Source organism: Musca domestica, unplaced genomic scaffold (assembly GCF_030504385.1).
Source record: "Musca domestica strain aabys unplaced genomic scaffold, Musca_domestica.polishedcontigs.V.1.1 45, whole genome shotgun sequence".
Taxonomy (NCBI): Eukaryota; Metazoa; Arthropoda; class Insecta; order Diptera; family Muscidae; genus Musca; species Musca domestica.
The window spans coordinates 3,063,577-3,079,151 of record NW_026712335.1 but is presented as its reverse complement, the minus strand read 5'-3'; positions in this window follow the sequence as shown (position 1 = coordinate 3,079,151).

The window sequence follows — 15,575 nt, the reverse complement described above, 5'->3', positions numbered from 1 at the left end:
ATTCTGATGCCACAATCGATTAATACTAGCGGAGAGCGACCATCGGCTGTTATGGCGGCCCACACCATCACCATGGCCGGCGTTTGGGTTCTGGTGGGCCACCGAAGGTGCACATTTTCAGCTGAGCTCTTTGGCAAGTATTGTGTCATTTTGTTTGTTTACAAACTGCCTGAACAACGAATGTTGTCTCATCGGAAACGGAGAAACCAATTCGGCAGTTCACCACTTTCGGTCAAGCGAAGCAACTCTTAGCTCTTTTGAGTCTATTTTCTTTCTGTTGCGGTGCACTTTGTTCAAATATTGCCGAATGGAATATTGCGATATGTTCAGCTCACGAGCCATTTTTTCGGTCACTGCGACGCTGGTCTCGATAAAGTCGCTTCTTTACTTTTCGAACCATTTCTGCTGATGTTGCTGTTTTCTTCCGTCCACTTCCTTGGCGTCGGGCTACGCTACCAGTATCACGGTAACGAGCAATGGTACGAGACACAAAAGATTTATTCACATTTAAATGCCGGAGTGCTCTAACGATAGCCACTTGTGGTTCCAGAAATCACGCTTGAATTCCATCACGAATAACTTTATTCTGGAATATTTTCACCAGAATGCTATTGTACGCTTGTAAACAATATAATGAGCTGTCACTGGAATAATTTTAACATCTGTCGGACGAGTGGCTTAGAAATTACAGCAGTCTGAAGTTGTTTGCACCTTTTTCATCTCACCCTGTACATTAACCCATAAAATTGTCTTTAATTTGGAGTTTTGAAATCTCAAGCGATAGAAACCAGTAAAAATCAATAAAAAAATTGCCAAGGACCCTCAGAGCCATTCAATGTGAATTTTTGAAGAATTGTTTCCCTCAGGGGCATAATTCGGAAATCTTTGTAGAATATTTTTAATGACCCTCAGAAGAAGCTATCATAAATTCCTTAAGAATATTCTTTCATGGTCGTTTTTTTTTTCAAGGGCCCTTATTAATTCGATATTTCCCGGATCTCCAGAAACTGATCTTGGATTTTATAAGAATACAATTTTCATTGATCTTTAAAGGCATTAATCGGACCTTTTTTTCGTGCACTCTCAGAAGAATTTATTGGGATTTTTTTTAAATTGTTTCTTCATGAATCTTCTGAGACATTAATTGAGAGTTTTTATACCCTCCACCATACATAGTATTAAGGTATATGAAGTTCGTCATTCTGTTTGTAACTCATCGAAATAATAATTTTAGATCCATCAAAGGATATATATATTTTTTTTTTTTGATCAGGGTAAAATTCTAGACTATTTAGCCCTGTCCGTCCGTCGGTTGTAATAACGCTAGAGTCAAAATGAATAAAGATAGGAAGCTAAATTTTGCACCGATCTGTGTTTTATCTGCAGGCAGGACAAGTTCGAAGATGGACTATATCGGTCCACAATATCGTATAGCCCCCAATGTAACGGTACCCCTGATGTTCGGGAATTTCTACACAAGGAGTTCTTCGTGACTACTTTACCCCCTGAAAAAAATAGTCCCCATATAACTGTACCTCCCGACATTCGGTATTTTCATGATTTTAGCAACGTTTTTTTAGGAATTGTTTGAAATTCTTCAAAAGAAGTTCCTTCTGAGTAATTTACCCCCTGAAAGAGAATATTCAATATAGGTCCACGATATCATATGGCCCAATACAATAGTGTCCCCCGATATTCGGTTTTTTTGATGATTTCGGCCAAACTTGTCAATGGAGTTGTCTTAAATCCACAAAAGGAGTTCCTTCTAAGTCCTAAACCCCCTGAAAGAAACTTTTCTATATAGGTTCACGATATCGTATATCCCCCATATAACTGTACCTCGCGACATTCGGTGTTTTGATGATTTTAGCCACATTTTTAAGGAATTGTTTGAGATTCTACACAATGGGTTCTTTCTGAGTACTTACCGCCTGGAAGAGAATTGTCTATATAGGTCTACGTTGTAGTATATCGCTACCTCGAGGTATTCGGCATTTCTAGGATTTTCGCTACAATTTTTTCCAAATTGCGTTAAATGTCATATTTGAAGTTCGTAATGGGTACTACAGCTTATGACTGAAAATTGTCTATGCAGGTCCACGTCTAAGAATAGGCCCCATACCACGCCATCTCCCCTTATTCGGTATTTTGATGATATTAGCGACATTATTCACCGGAATTGCGTCAAATTTCGTATTTGAAGTTCAGAATCAATACTACAGCCTATGGCAAAAAATTACTTATCCAGCACCATGCCTTCGTATAACCCCCATATAAAGGTTTTCATTCATTTTTCGTATTTTTTTTTGTGTCTGAAAAATTTCAAGTTCTTTCCGAATGGTGGACGGTATAATGATTGATTGTTTACTTGTTAACGTTATTTTTCCTGAGAGTCATTAATCGTGTTTTAAAGATGTTTTTCATGCGCCATCAGAGACAATCGTGTATTTTTGAAGAATTAGATGTGCATCCCTTTTTTCATGAAGTATTAGAGGAATTAATTGTGGACTTTTTAAAAATAATTTTTCGTGGACCCTTAAATACATTAATCGTGTATTTCTGAAGACTATTTTTCATGCCCTCAAAGGCTTTAATGATGGATTTTTAAACTCCAGAAGCAGTCACTCACATACCTAACTGGAAACCACGAAAATTATATAAAATACAACTAACCATCTGCTGACCCAAAACGTTTTTCCCCCAAAGCAAAGTCAATTATAATTTTAATAATACTAATAATCCGAAATACAAATTCGGAACCCGGTTATCGGTCGATATTCCATTCAAAATTCAAAATAAAACATTAACTTTCTTCACATTAAAATCTTTATTGTTTTCACATTCAAGCTTTCAATAAATCTCAACCGATCAAATACTCCCATCTCTGTAGCAGTTGAATTAATCTAATTTCAAAGCATACTTTTGGGTGTTTATGGAAAAATCTCATTTTAAATAGTGTTAATTACGAGTGGCATGGAAGAAAAGGCCTTGATACAATATAGTTATTAACAAAAAACCGGCTTTTACTTAAAACAAAATAATAATTGTTGCTCGTGTAGACTTGTAGGCTTTAATGCTGGAAAAAATGTCACCTAACCACAGACACAATGATTGCATTTATCATAGCTGGAGGAAGTTCCATAATCTAGGCATCCAGTCCATTTCAAGACATAGCAGAGTCCACGAAAAATGTGGTCTACCACAAAAATAGAAACAATAAAATTCTATTAGAAATAGAAACTTCCATAGCAACCATATCTCTTACGTACATAGGCCTTGTATTAAATTACATACAAGTATTCACTGAACAATTACTGCCTAGCTAAATGATGATTATCATTATCAAGACAGTGATCATTATCATAATAATGATCATTGGCATAAATACAAATGTAATTTGATATATTTGACCATTGGCTATTTTTTTATTAAAACAACCACACACACAAAATAAACAAATACCAGCTTCGCAACTTGATATTGGCCATTGATATGCCTATGCTAACATGGACAGGTTGGGAGTCCAGATAAAAGACCATAAACTTGAATTAATATGCTTGGATGTGCAACCAAAAAAAGAAGAAAAACAACAAACGAATCGATCCTGTTTTGGTCGACTTATTTCAGTAGCTGCTTAGCATGCCTAGGTTTGTCTAGGAGAGAGTTGCCATACGCATGAAAAATGGTATCGCGAACATAACATGACAATAGAATGACCTGAGATCCATTGTTCCATTGTTCATACCTACTTTTCAGAGGATGTCAAGACGATTTTAGCCTATCTGCCCATCGGGTATCATGTAAAGCTAGTGATTATTTTTAAAGTTCGAATTTTAGTGAGATAAGTTTTAAATTTTGCACTCAGTTGCGACGCAGAGGTAAAAATATTCCAAGGCCATGATTTGCTCCTAAAGGTGCCCACCCTTCGTTATTTTGCGAAAAATGTATTCATACCCTACAACACTATGTGTTGGGGGTATTATAAGTTTGATTGGGCCACAAATTATGTAACACCTCGAAATATTGATTTCCCACATAGGAAAGTAAATATGGATCTTCCTATCTCGCCGAGTTGAGTCGATCTAGCTATGTATGTCCGTTCGTCCGTCTGTCCGTCTGTCCGTCTGTCCATGTTAATTTGTAATCACTCTACAGGTCGCAATTATGTCCCCATCGTCACGAAATTTAGAATGGAGGTGGGGCTAGGGTCAGAATAGAATCCTATTTCTTTTGGAGATGATCGCATAATATTTAGGGGTCGAAATGGACCAAAAACTGAAAAAATATCGGATTTTGCAGTAGCTATGCAGGTCGCAATTTTGGACCAATCGACGCGGAATTTCGCATGTAGCTAGAGTTTAGGGCAGGGATGAAGCCTACCAATTTGGGTGGTCATCGGATAATATTTAGCGGGTAAAATAGACCATATTATTTTTGTTGAAAAAATTCAAAAATTTTCATTAAACCGCGAATATTTTAAATCCCGGCGAAATCACAAAGCCATGACAAGGTTACTTCTGATCTTTACATTGATGTTAAGATCCAACAAATCGAATATATAGCAAAATATGTGCGATATATATGTCTATCAAAGAAGATATGCTTGAAAGATCTCATATTTCGACAGTTCTCATTAATTCAGAATGGCCTCTTGGCAGGAAAGAAAAAACGTCTAAAAAATCGCATAAAAATATCTCTCTAAAGATGAAAATATTGATTTTGTAACATTTTCTCATATTTTTTTCCATTTTGTCATATTTTTGGCATATTTTCATTTTGAATTTAACATTTGGTAATATTTCTACAGCTAACAAAACTAAGTAGTTAGGATATCAGGATATCATATATAGATCGCATTTATGGCCCGATCCTTACGAAATTTTGCATGGGGATAAGATGAGGGTCAGAATAGAAGCCTACTCTTTTTGGAGATGATCGCCATATATTTAGGGGTTGAAATGGAGTAAAAAACTGCAAAATTGTCAGGAGGTCGTAACTATCGCCCGATCCTTACGCACATTTGAATTGGGGTTACCGCACATTGCAAAAGCCAAGCATGTGTGAAGGAGTTTGCCAACTTTTGTAGACAAAATACGAAAATGTCCATTCCAGTGACTTTTCACAAATAAAGGAAAGACGCACTTCTGACTATTTCGTTAACGCTGATTTCGTTGAAGAATATGGTCAAATCTCTGTATCTCATATAGATGCGTTTCAGTCAAAAACCAATAATAATGTTAATCTTTTGCCACTTCTGAGAGATTATAGGTCTTTGGGAAATATTGGTTCCAGATCTAGGAAGACCATTTATGTGCAACATCTACCAATAAATTGGAAATTAGCAAATTAGATTAAGTTGCTTTTATTCGAAAATTAGAGAACGAAACCTGATGGTTTTCTTTTATTATTTGTCACAATATCTTGTGGAATTATTTCGAGTATCTCGTCCCCGCTCGTCTGTAGCCTTTGCTAACTTGTTTTAAATGTTATTGTTATTATCAGAAATCAATCATCAAATTTTAAAATAAGTTTAGATTTGTTTGAATTGGTCACCTTTGCCACGAATTATGGCCTTCAAACGGCCAATGAAACCGTCACACGCTGCCCGAATGTTGTTCTGTGGTATTTTGGCCCATTCTCGGCGAAGTGCTTGCTCGAGCTGATCAATACTTATAATTTAAATAAAACAAGTAAGCAAAGGCTACAGTCGAGCGGGGCCGACCGTTGAATACCCTACAACACTATAATAAACGATACAGTTTATATAGACGAGATACTCGAAAGAATTCCACAAGATATCGTGACAAATAATAAAAGAAAACCATCAGGTTTCGTTCTCTAATTTCGAATAATAGCAACTTTAACTAATTTGCTCATTTCCAATTTATTGGTAGATGTTGCACTTAAATGGTCTTCCTAGATCTGGAACCAATATTTTCCAAAGACCTATAATCTCTCAGAAGTGGCAAAAGATTAACATTTATTATTGGTTTTTGACTAAAACGCATCTATATGAGATACAGACATTTGACTACGAAATCAGCGTTAAAAAAAATAGTCAGAAGTGCGTCTTTCCTGTATTTGTGAATTCTCTAAAAAGTCACTGGAATGGACATTTTCGTATTTTGTCTACAAAAGTTGGCAAACTCCTTTACACATTGAATATTTTTGGATGGCCATCCAAAACTGCTTGGCTTTTGCAATTTCTGGTAACCCCATTCAATTGTGCGTGAGGATCCGGCGATAATTACGACCTCCTGACAATTTTGCAGTTTTTTGGTCCATTTCAACCCCTAAATATATGGCGATCATCTTCAAAAAGAGTAGGCTTCTATTCTGACCCTCATCTTATCCCCATGCAAAATTTCGTAAGGATCGGGCCATAAATGCGATCTGTATATGATATCCTGATATCCTAACTACTTAGTTTTGTTAGCTGTAGAAATATTACCAAATGTTTAATTCAAAATGAAAATATGCCAAATATATGACAAAATGGAAAAAATATGAGAAAATATTACAAAATCAATATTTTCATCTTTAAAGAGATATTTGTATGCGTTTTTTAGACGTTTTCCTTTCCTGCCAAGGGGCCATTCTGAATTAATGAGAACTGTCGAAATCAGTTCAGCCGTTCTCGCCATATATGAGATCTTTCAAGCATATCTTCTTTGATAGACATATATATCGCATGTATTTGCTATATATTCGATTTTTGGATCTTAACATCAATGTAAAGATCAGAAGTAACCTTGTCATGGCTTTGTGATTTCGCCGGGATTTAAAATAATCGCGGTTTAATGAAAAATTTTTTCAATAAAAAAGATATGGCCTATTTTACCCGCTAAATATTATCCGAAGACCACCCAAATTGGTAGGCTTCTTCCCCGCCCTAAACTCTAGCTACATGCGAAGTTCCGCGTCGATTGGTCTATAATTGCGACCTGTATAGCTACTGCAAAATCCGACATTTTTTCAGTTTTTGGTCCATTTCAACCCCTAAACATTTGGCGATCATCTCGAAAAGAAATAGGGTTCTATTCTGACCCTCCATTCTAAATTTCGTGAAGATCGGGCCATAATTGCAACCTGTAGAGTGATTACAAATTAACATGGACAGACGGACAGACGGACGGACGGACATACATAGCTAGATCGACTCAGCTCGGCGATATAGGTAGATCCATATATACTTTCCTATGTGGGAAATCAATATTTCGTGGTGTTACATAATTTTTGGCCCAATCAAACTTATAATACCCCCAACACATAGTGTTGTAGGGTATAAAAAATCTCGAAAACTTTTAGAGATATTGGATTTGGGGCCATCGACCTGTGTACGTTTCTGCCCAGTCCCATTACCAGCAGGCTTAATTAAAACTACAACACAACACGCTGAAATCGATTTCCACATTTAAAATCGATCTTATTCGTGTCTTCTGATTCTATCAGGCAATGGTTATTCTGGAGGTCTAAATAACTATAGTATTAAGCTGTTAGATGTCGATGTTCATATTGTTAATGACTGTGGAAACTTAAACCCTGATCTAAAATCTTAGATCGAATAGTTCTCAACCATAAAACCACAGTAACAGCTCTTCTAATTCTAGAATCTCTCTGGAATTTACATCATTTATGGTGCTGCCCCAAAAATTATTCTAGATATAGGACAATATTAAAAGGAAACAAGGTAAAAGGTTTTAGAGGCCATCTCCTCCACTAGTAGAACTCCCGAAGAAATCTTATATATGACCCCATCTAGGTGTGTCTGTCCGTCTGTCTGTCTATCCACTATTGCGCACAATAACTCTAGAAGGGAGTAACTGATTTGGTATAAACTTGGCGCATCGAAATGTGATTACCATGTTTAGATCGATATCGGAGATGGGTAATATCTGTTCAATCCACAGAGTCCAATCTTATCAAATTTGAAATAAGCGTCCGATTGTCTTCGTATCTCAATATTTTTACCAACACAAGATCTGTTACAAAGATGAAATATATCGGACGACTCCTTCTGGAACCTTTCACACAAAAGGACAACATTTTGAATAATTACATTTCACATAAAATTTGAAATCAGAGTCCGATTCTCTTTAAATTTCACACATCCCAACATACCTACTAACGAGAAATCTTCTATTCTTGTACCAATCCCACAATTTTTCGCAAAAAATTGGAAATAAATGTTCGGTGCAATGCACATCCCAATATTTTGATCAGTATTAAATGATGTGAAATACTTTCGCCCTTTAACTCAGAAACTCTTTTGTATCTCCAAATGATACTACCTGCTATTACCGACTCAACGGTCGACCTGTGTTGTTTCCGGGATCACAGCCTGGCACGATGTTGCCTCTTTTCAGTTTCCGCGACAATCTACCTTTTCTGCAGTGCCGCTAGATTTTGCAAGATATTTCAATATTTGCTCGACATCTATTTATCACCCATCCTACTGGAGATCTCTTATGGTAACCTAGAATTAAAAAAATGTCGAAAATTTTAAACTTTTTTGGAGCAGAAGATAGGTGGAATTTGGAGCAGAAGATAAGTGCTAAGCCTTAACGAGGGCCGATATATTTCATTTTCAACACCAAACATCCTACTACTAATATCGACCGTGGTATCAGAATAAATGCCGAATATTATTGCGAAAATATTCTGGACGGTGTATTAAAGCCTTGGGCACTCAAACATTTTTGACGCAGACCTTCGACATTCCAAAGAATGGTTATAAAATGAGGTTCCTCGCTTCATTTCCAGCGCACAATGGCCACCTAAGTCTCCGGATACCAATTCGTTGGACTATTGGGCCTGGAGTATTTTGGAAAGCAAGGTTGACACTAAAAAATACCAAAAAAATACCAAATCACCTCAAGCAAGCGCTTTGCCGGGAATGAACCGATATACCGCAGATCAACATTCGTGCAACGTGTGACGGCTGTTCATTGGCCGTTTGAAAGCCATAATTCGTGCCAAAGGTGACCAATTCGAACAAATCTAAACTTATTCTAAAATTTGATCCTATTTCCGACCTTTTTAGCTTCATTCAAGAAAATTAAAAAAAAAATTGTAAAAATTATGGCGTTTGACTTTGATGCAGTATTTTTATCTCACCCTGTAAAGTTACTACTTCATCGAGCAACATACATGGTTGGCCATTCTCCCATACAACATACGATATATCTCTTTAGAAATGCTCAAATATTTATTGCTGAGCTGGATGCTCACCATCCACACCGTATGGATGGCACCGGTCCACCATCATGGTCCGTTGACACCGCACGTTGTTATTGTCAGGCTCCAAGCCCAATCCAATCGCAATTGGAGTCATCTCTACACGGCACACCCATTATTCAACATTTAACACCATATAATATGTATATCTTACGGAGTCTCCAACGATTATTTGAGGTCTTGTAATACGCCCTTATTACATATATTATAATGGAGGATAAAAAATTGACTTTTTTAAAGATTTAAAAAAACTGGCAACCCTTGTTTAGACAAAAGCAAGAGCACGGAAACCCATCAAACCTCACACAATGTCCATCCCAACAATCAAAGACGAAAGACCATTCATGGTCAAGACCGGAAAAATTCTAGTTTTATATTCCCTCCTTCTTCCCTCCTCCCTCCCCCTCCCCCTTCAACACAAAAAGGTTAATGCTACCATCTTTCATATGATTTGGTCTCTATTCTTGTGCCTGATATTCCATACCTTCATAGCATCGGTCTTACATGGCGAAACCAAAACAAAGAAGAAGAAACCAAACAATACAAAAATAATCAAAAGCTGGAATTACCTGTAATTGATGCTGGTCTACGTGGAGTTGCGTAGCTGGAGCCTAGGTGAATTGGTGAAAATAACTCTTTTTCCTTTTACTTGTTTTTCTTGATTCTTGGATAGAATGCCGCCTATAAATTGCATAGTTTCTTATTACATAAGGTGTTGTGGATGGTTGTTGTTTTTTGTGTCTTCCTTTGGTTTCTTGTTTTGTTCCAGCCATTCTATTATCAGTTTTGCAAATGGAGACTTGCAATAATTGGCAGGTTCTGGGGATACCACTGCACAAACTTGGCGATCTATAAAAAGGTCTGCGACCAAAGCCCATGGCCTGCAGTTTCCTTTCAACTGTGTGCCAAGTGAGGAGTTCGTAAGCGTTTTTGCTGCAAAAAAAAGTGAAAGAAAACAAGTGAGGAAAATTTAATTCTAAAAAAAAGTGATAAACCTACAGTTGGGAAGAGACCGAGAGATATTGGAAATTATCGAAGAAGACTGATTTATTAAATAAACAATTTGATTTAAGGTAAGTTGTATTCATTTGTTATTTTTTAAATTTTTGGTGATTTAAAAAGTGTTTTGAATTGTGTTAAAATGTCAGCAAAAATATACAGTTGCCTGGTGCGAAAAAGAATTATTTGAAAACAAGTTTGTGTCTTAAGTCTTTTGTTTAAACAAATGGTATCATTAATTGGAGCGTGTTTTATGTCACTAATTTAATTGGAAATCATTTGTATAACCAGATGCTATTTTGAAATTGACAAATACACCTTTGATTTGAGATTTCAATATGTTCAATATGCCATTATGGACCACCTCAGAAAAAAAACTTCAAATGGTCAAATAAATCAAACTTACCTTATCTACGCTGCATCGCGGTGGAAATATTTACTTTAATTCTTCCAATGAACCAGCTCAGACAATTATTGTTAGAATTTTGAAAATTTTTAAACGGGGATTGTACCAACAATTTTAATTTAGCTAATAAATATTTATGCAGATTTTATAAATTGCAAAAATATTTATGCAATTTTCAATTTTCAATATTCTGACTGTAACAATATCTACTACGCTTTCAAGGATTTTCCCAAAATCCAGCCCTTCTTGTAGCAATCCCACAATTTTTCGCAAAAAAATCGAAATAAATGTTCGGTGCAATGCACATCCCAATATTTTGATCAGTATTAAATGATGTGAAATACTTTCGCCCTTTAACTCAGAAACTCTTTTGTATTCCCAAATGATCCTACCTGCTTTACTGACTCAACGGTCGACCTGTGTTGTTTCCTGGATCACAGCCTGGCACGATGTTGCCTCTTTTCAGTTTCCGCGACAATCTAACTTTTCTGCAGTGCCGCTAGATTTTGCAAGATATTTCAATATTTGCTCGACATCTATTTATCACCCATCCTACTGGAGATCTCTTATGGTGATCTAGAATTAAAAAAAAATTGAACATTTTAAACTTTTTTTGGAGCAGAAGGTAGGTGAAATTTGGAGTAGAAGATAAGTGCTAAACCTTAACGAGGGCCGATATATTTCATTTTCAACACCAAACATCCTACGACTAATATCGACCGTGGCATCATAATAGCCCAATATATATATATATATATATATATATATATATATATATATATATATATATATATATATATATATATATATATATATAAACTCCTTGTAAGGCCCTAAAAACTAGTGGGACCGAGGGGACCTATATTTTGACTTAATCTGAAGCAAATACAATTTGACATGTGTTATGATTATTTAAACAGTTGGTCCCCTATAGAATAAATTCGGAAGTAATGGGTCAATACTGTCCATTTCGCATTGGACCTAAATAAATGTGATATAAATATTGCCACATGTCAGGTTTGAACTCTATCGACTACTTCCTTCACTTTATATGAAATATGTGATAATTTTTAGAAAATGTTAAAATGTGCGTGAGGTACCAGATATAGTCGACCGAAGTATAGAATTTTCATACCTTATCCAAAACTGATAAAAATATTGGTATTAGCAAAATTTCAAGAAAATCGAACATATATACAGGGTGAGATACAAGAATTGCAACAAATAATATTTTTTACATTTTTATACCCAACAACACTATGTGTTGGGGGTATTATAAGTTTGATTGGGCCAGAATTTATGTAACACCTCGAAATATTGGTTTCCCATATAGGAAAGTATATATGGGTCTTCTTAGCTCGCCGAGCTGAGTCGATCTAGCTATGTATGTCCGTCCGTCCGTCTGTCCACGTTAATTTGTAATCACGCTACAGGTCGCAATTATGGCCCGATCCTAACGAAATTTTGCACGAAGGTGGGGTTAAGGTCAGAATAGAAGCCTATTTCTTTGGAGATGATCGCCAAATGTTTAGGGGTTGAAATGGACCAAATACTGAAAAAATGTCGGATTTTGCAGTAGCTATACAGGTCGCAATTATAGGCCAATCGGAATTTCGCATGTAGGTAGAGTTTAGGGCGGGGAAGAAGCCTACCAATTTGGGTGGTCATCGGATAATATTTAGCGGGTAAAATAGACCATATCTTTTTTGTTGAAAAAATTCAAAAATTTTCATTAAACCGCGAATATTTTAAATCCCGGCGAAATCACAAAGCCATGACAAGGTTACTTCTGATCTTTACATTGATGTTAAGATCCAACAAAACGGATATATAGCAAAATATGTGCGATATATATGTCTATCAAAGGAGATATGCTTGAAAGATCTCATATATGGCGAGAACGGCTGAACTGATTTCGACAGTTCTCATTAATTCAGAATGGCCCCTTGGCAGGAAAGGAAAAACGTCTAAAAAATCGCATAATAATATCTCTCTAACGATGAAAATATTGATTTTCTAAAATTTTCTCATATTTTTTCAATTTTGTCATATTTTTGGCATATTTTCATTTTGAATTAAACGTTTGGTAATATTTCTACAGCTAACAAAACTAAGTAGTTAGGATATCAGGATATCATATACAGATCTCATTTATGGCCCGATCCTTACGAAATTTTGCATGGGGATAAGATGAGGGTCTTTTGGAGATGATCGTCATATATTTAGGGGTTGAAATGGAGTAAAAAACTGCAAAATTGTCAGGAAGTCGTAATTATCGCCCGATCCTCACGCACATTTGAATGGGGATTACCGGACATTGCAAAAGCCAAGCAGTTTTGGATAGCCATCCAAATATATTCAACGTGTGAAGGAGTTTGCCAACTTTTGCAGACAAAATACGAAAATGTCCATTCCAGTGACTTTTTGGAGAATTCACAAACACATGAAAGACGCACTTCTGACTATTTCGTTAACGCTGATTTCGTTGAAGAATATAGTCAAATGTCTGTATCTCATACAGATGCGTTTCAGTCAAAAACCAATAATAAATGTTAATCTTTTGCCACTTCTGAGAGATTATAGGTCTTTGGAAAATATTGGTTCCAGATCTAGGAAGACCATTTATGTGCAACATCTACCAATAAATTGGAAATTAGCAAATTAGTTAAAGTTGCTATTATTCGAAAATTTGAGAACGTAACCTGATGGTTTTCTTTTATTATTTGTCACAATATCTTGTGGAATTCTTTCGAGTATCTCGCCTATATAAACTGTATCGTTTATTATAGTGTTGTAGGGTATTCAACGGTCGGCCCCGCTCGACTGTAGCCTTTGCTTACTTGTTTACATTAAAAACAAAATTATTGAATGAAAGCCAAAAATGTCGGAAATCATTCATCAAATTTTAGAATAATTTTAGATTTGTTCGAATTGTTATCCTTTGGCACGAATTATGGCCTTCAAACGGCCAATGAAACCGTCACACGCTGCCCGAATGTTGTTCTATGGTATTTTGGCCCATTCTCGGCGAAGTGCTTGCTCGAGCTGATCAATACTTTGGTATTTTTTTAGTGCCAACCTTGCTTTTCAAAATACTCGTGACATAATAGTCCAACGGATTGGTATCCGAAGATTTTGGTGGCCATTGTATGCTGGAAAGGAAGCGAGGGACCTAATTATGTAACCATTCTTGGATGGCGCGTGCGCGTGAGTGCGATGGTGCTGTGTACTGTTGGAATGCGGCCAAAATGTTTTCGTGCCCAAGGCTTTAATACACCCTCCAGAATATTTTCGCGATAATATTCGGCATTTATTCTGATGCCACGGTCGATTAATACTAGCGGAGAGCGACCATCGGCTGTTATGGCGGCCCACACCATCACCATGGCCGGCGCTTGAGTTCTGGTGGCCAACCGAAGTTGCACGTTTTCAGCTAACCTCATTGGCAAGTAAACACGATCAGTTAGTTTGTTTACAAACTGCTGGACAACGAATATTTTCTCATCGGAGAAAACCAAATTCGGCAGTTCTCCACTTTCGGCCAAGCGAAGCAACTTTTAGCTTTTTATAGTCTATTTTCTTTCCATTGCGGCGTAAGTTCTTACACTTTTTGGAATTTCAATGGCTTTACCCCGAGCTCATTTTTCAATGTTCGCCGAATGGAATATTAAGATATTTTCAGCTCACGAGCCATTTTTCGGCTTCTGCGACGCGCGTTGCGATCAATTCGCTTTTTTACTTTTCGAACCATTTCTGCTGATGTTGCTGTTTTTTCCGTCCACTTCCTTGACGTCGGGCTATGCTACCAGTATCACGGTAACGAGCCATGGTACGAGACAAAAAATATTTATTCACATTTAAATGCTGGAGTGCTCTAACGATATCCACTTGTGGGTTTCAAGCCAAATATAAAGAAATCACACTATCGCGCTTGGGTTCCATCCCAAATAACTTTTTTTCTGGATAATTCTCACCAAAATGCCTTTGTACGCTTGTAAACAATATAATGATCTGTCACTGGAATAATTTTAACAGCTGTTGGACGAGTGGCTTAGAAATGACAGCAGTCTGAAATTGGTTGCAGTTTTTCCATCTCACCCTATATTTAGTACTTTTCGTACAATTATAGTACACATTTCCAAAACCACATCCGTATCTCAATTCCAGACACTAGCAAGGAGCTCAATATCAAATTTCAGGATTCCAGCCCTATCCCTTCACCCAATACCAAATTTAGTACCATTCAGTACTTTTCGTACAAAAACAGGTCACATTTCCCAACCACCGACGAATCCAAACACTGATACCATCAGTAATCTAAATACCAAACTTAAGAATTTATTTCTACACTTTCGACTAAAACCAAAATTTGTACCATTTAGTACTTTTCGTAAAATTATAGTACACATCTCCGAAACCACATCCATATGCCCAGGCTACACATGCACAGGGACCCAAATACTAAATTTCTGATTTCAAGCACCATATGTTTATCCAAAACCAAATTGTACCAAATATAGTACTATTTAGTACTTGTAGTACACATTTCCAAAACCCCCTCTTTATACCAAACCATCCTTAATCAAAGACTCCAATACAACATTTTAACTTTGCAGCTTTATCCGTTCACCCTAAACCAAAGTGATCCAAATTTAGTACCATTTAGTACAGCTGGCAGACACCTTCATATATCAAACTTACTTTCCAGCCTTGATTCTCATTCCAAAATTCAAGTTATTAGTTCTATCCATTCCCATAATACCAAATGGTACAATTTTTAAAGTTTAGTACAATTTTAGAACTTTTCGTAAGCTTAATTTCCAAAAAGCGCTTAATGGCATCAATCCTGCACTCCAGCAATGGCTCTCATTCCGAATTTCAGAATTTTTACCCAATTCCGTTTATTAGATAGAGAATATTCTATTTTCAGTAC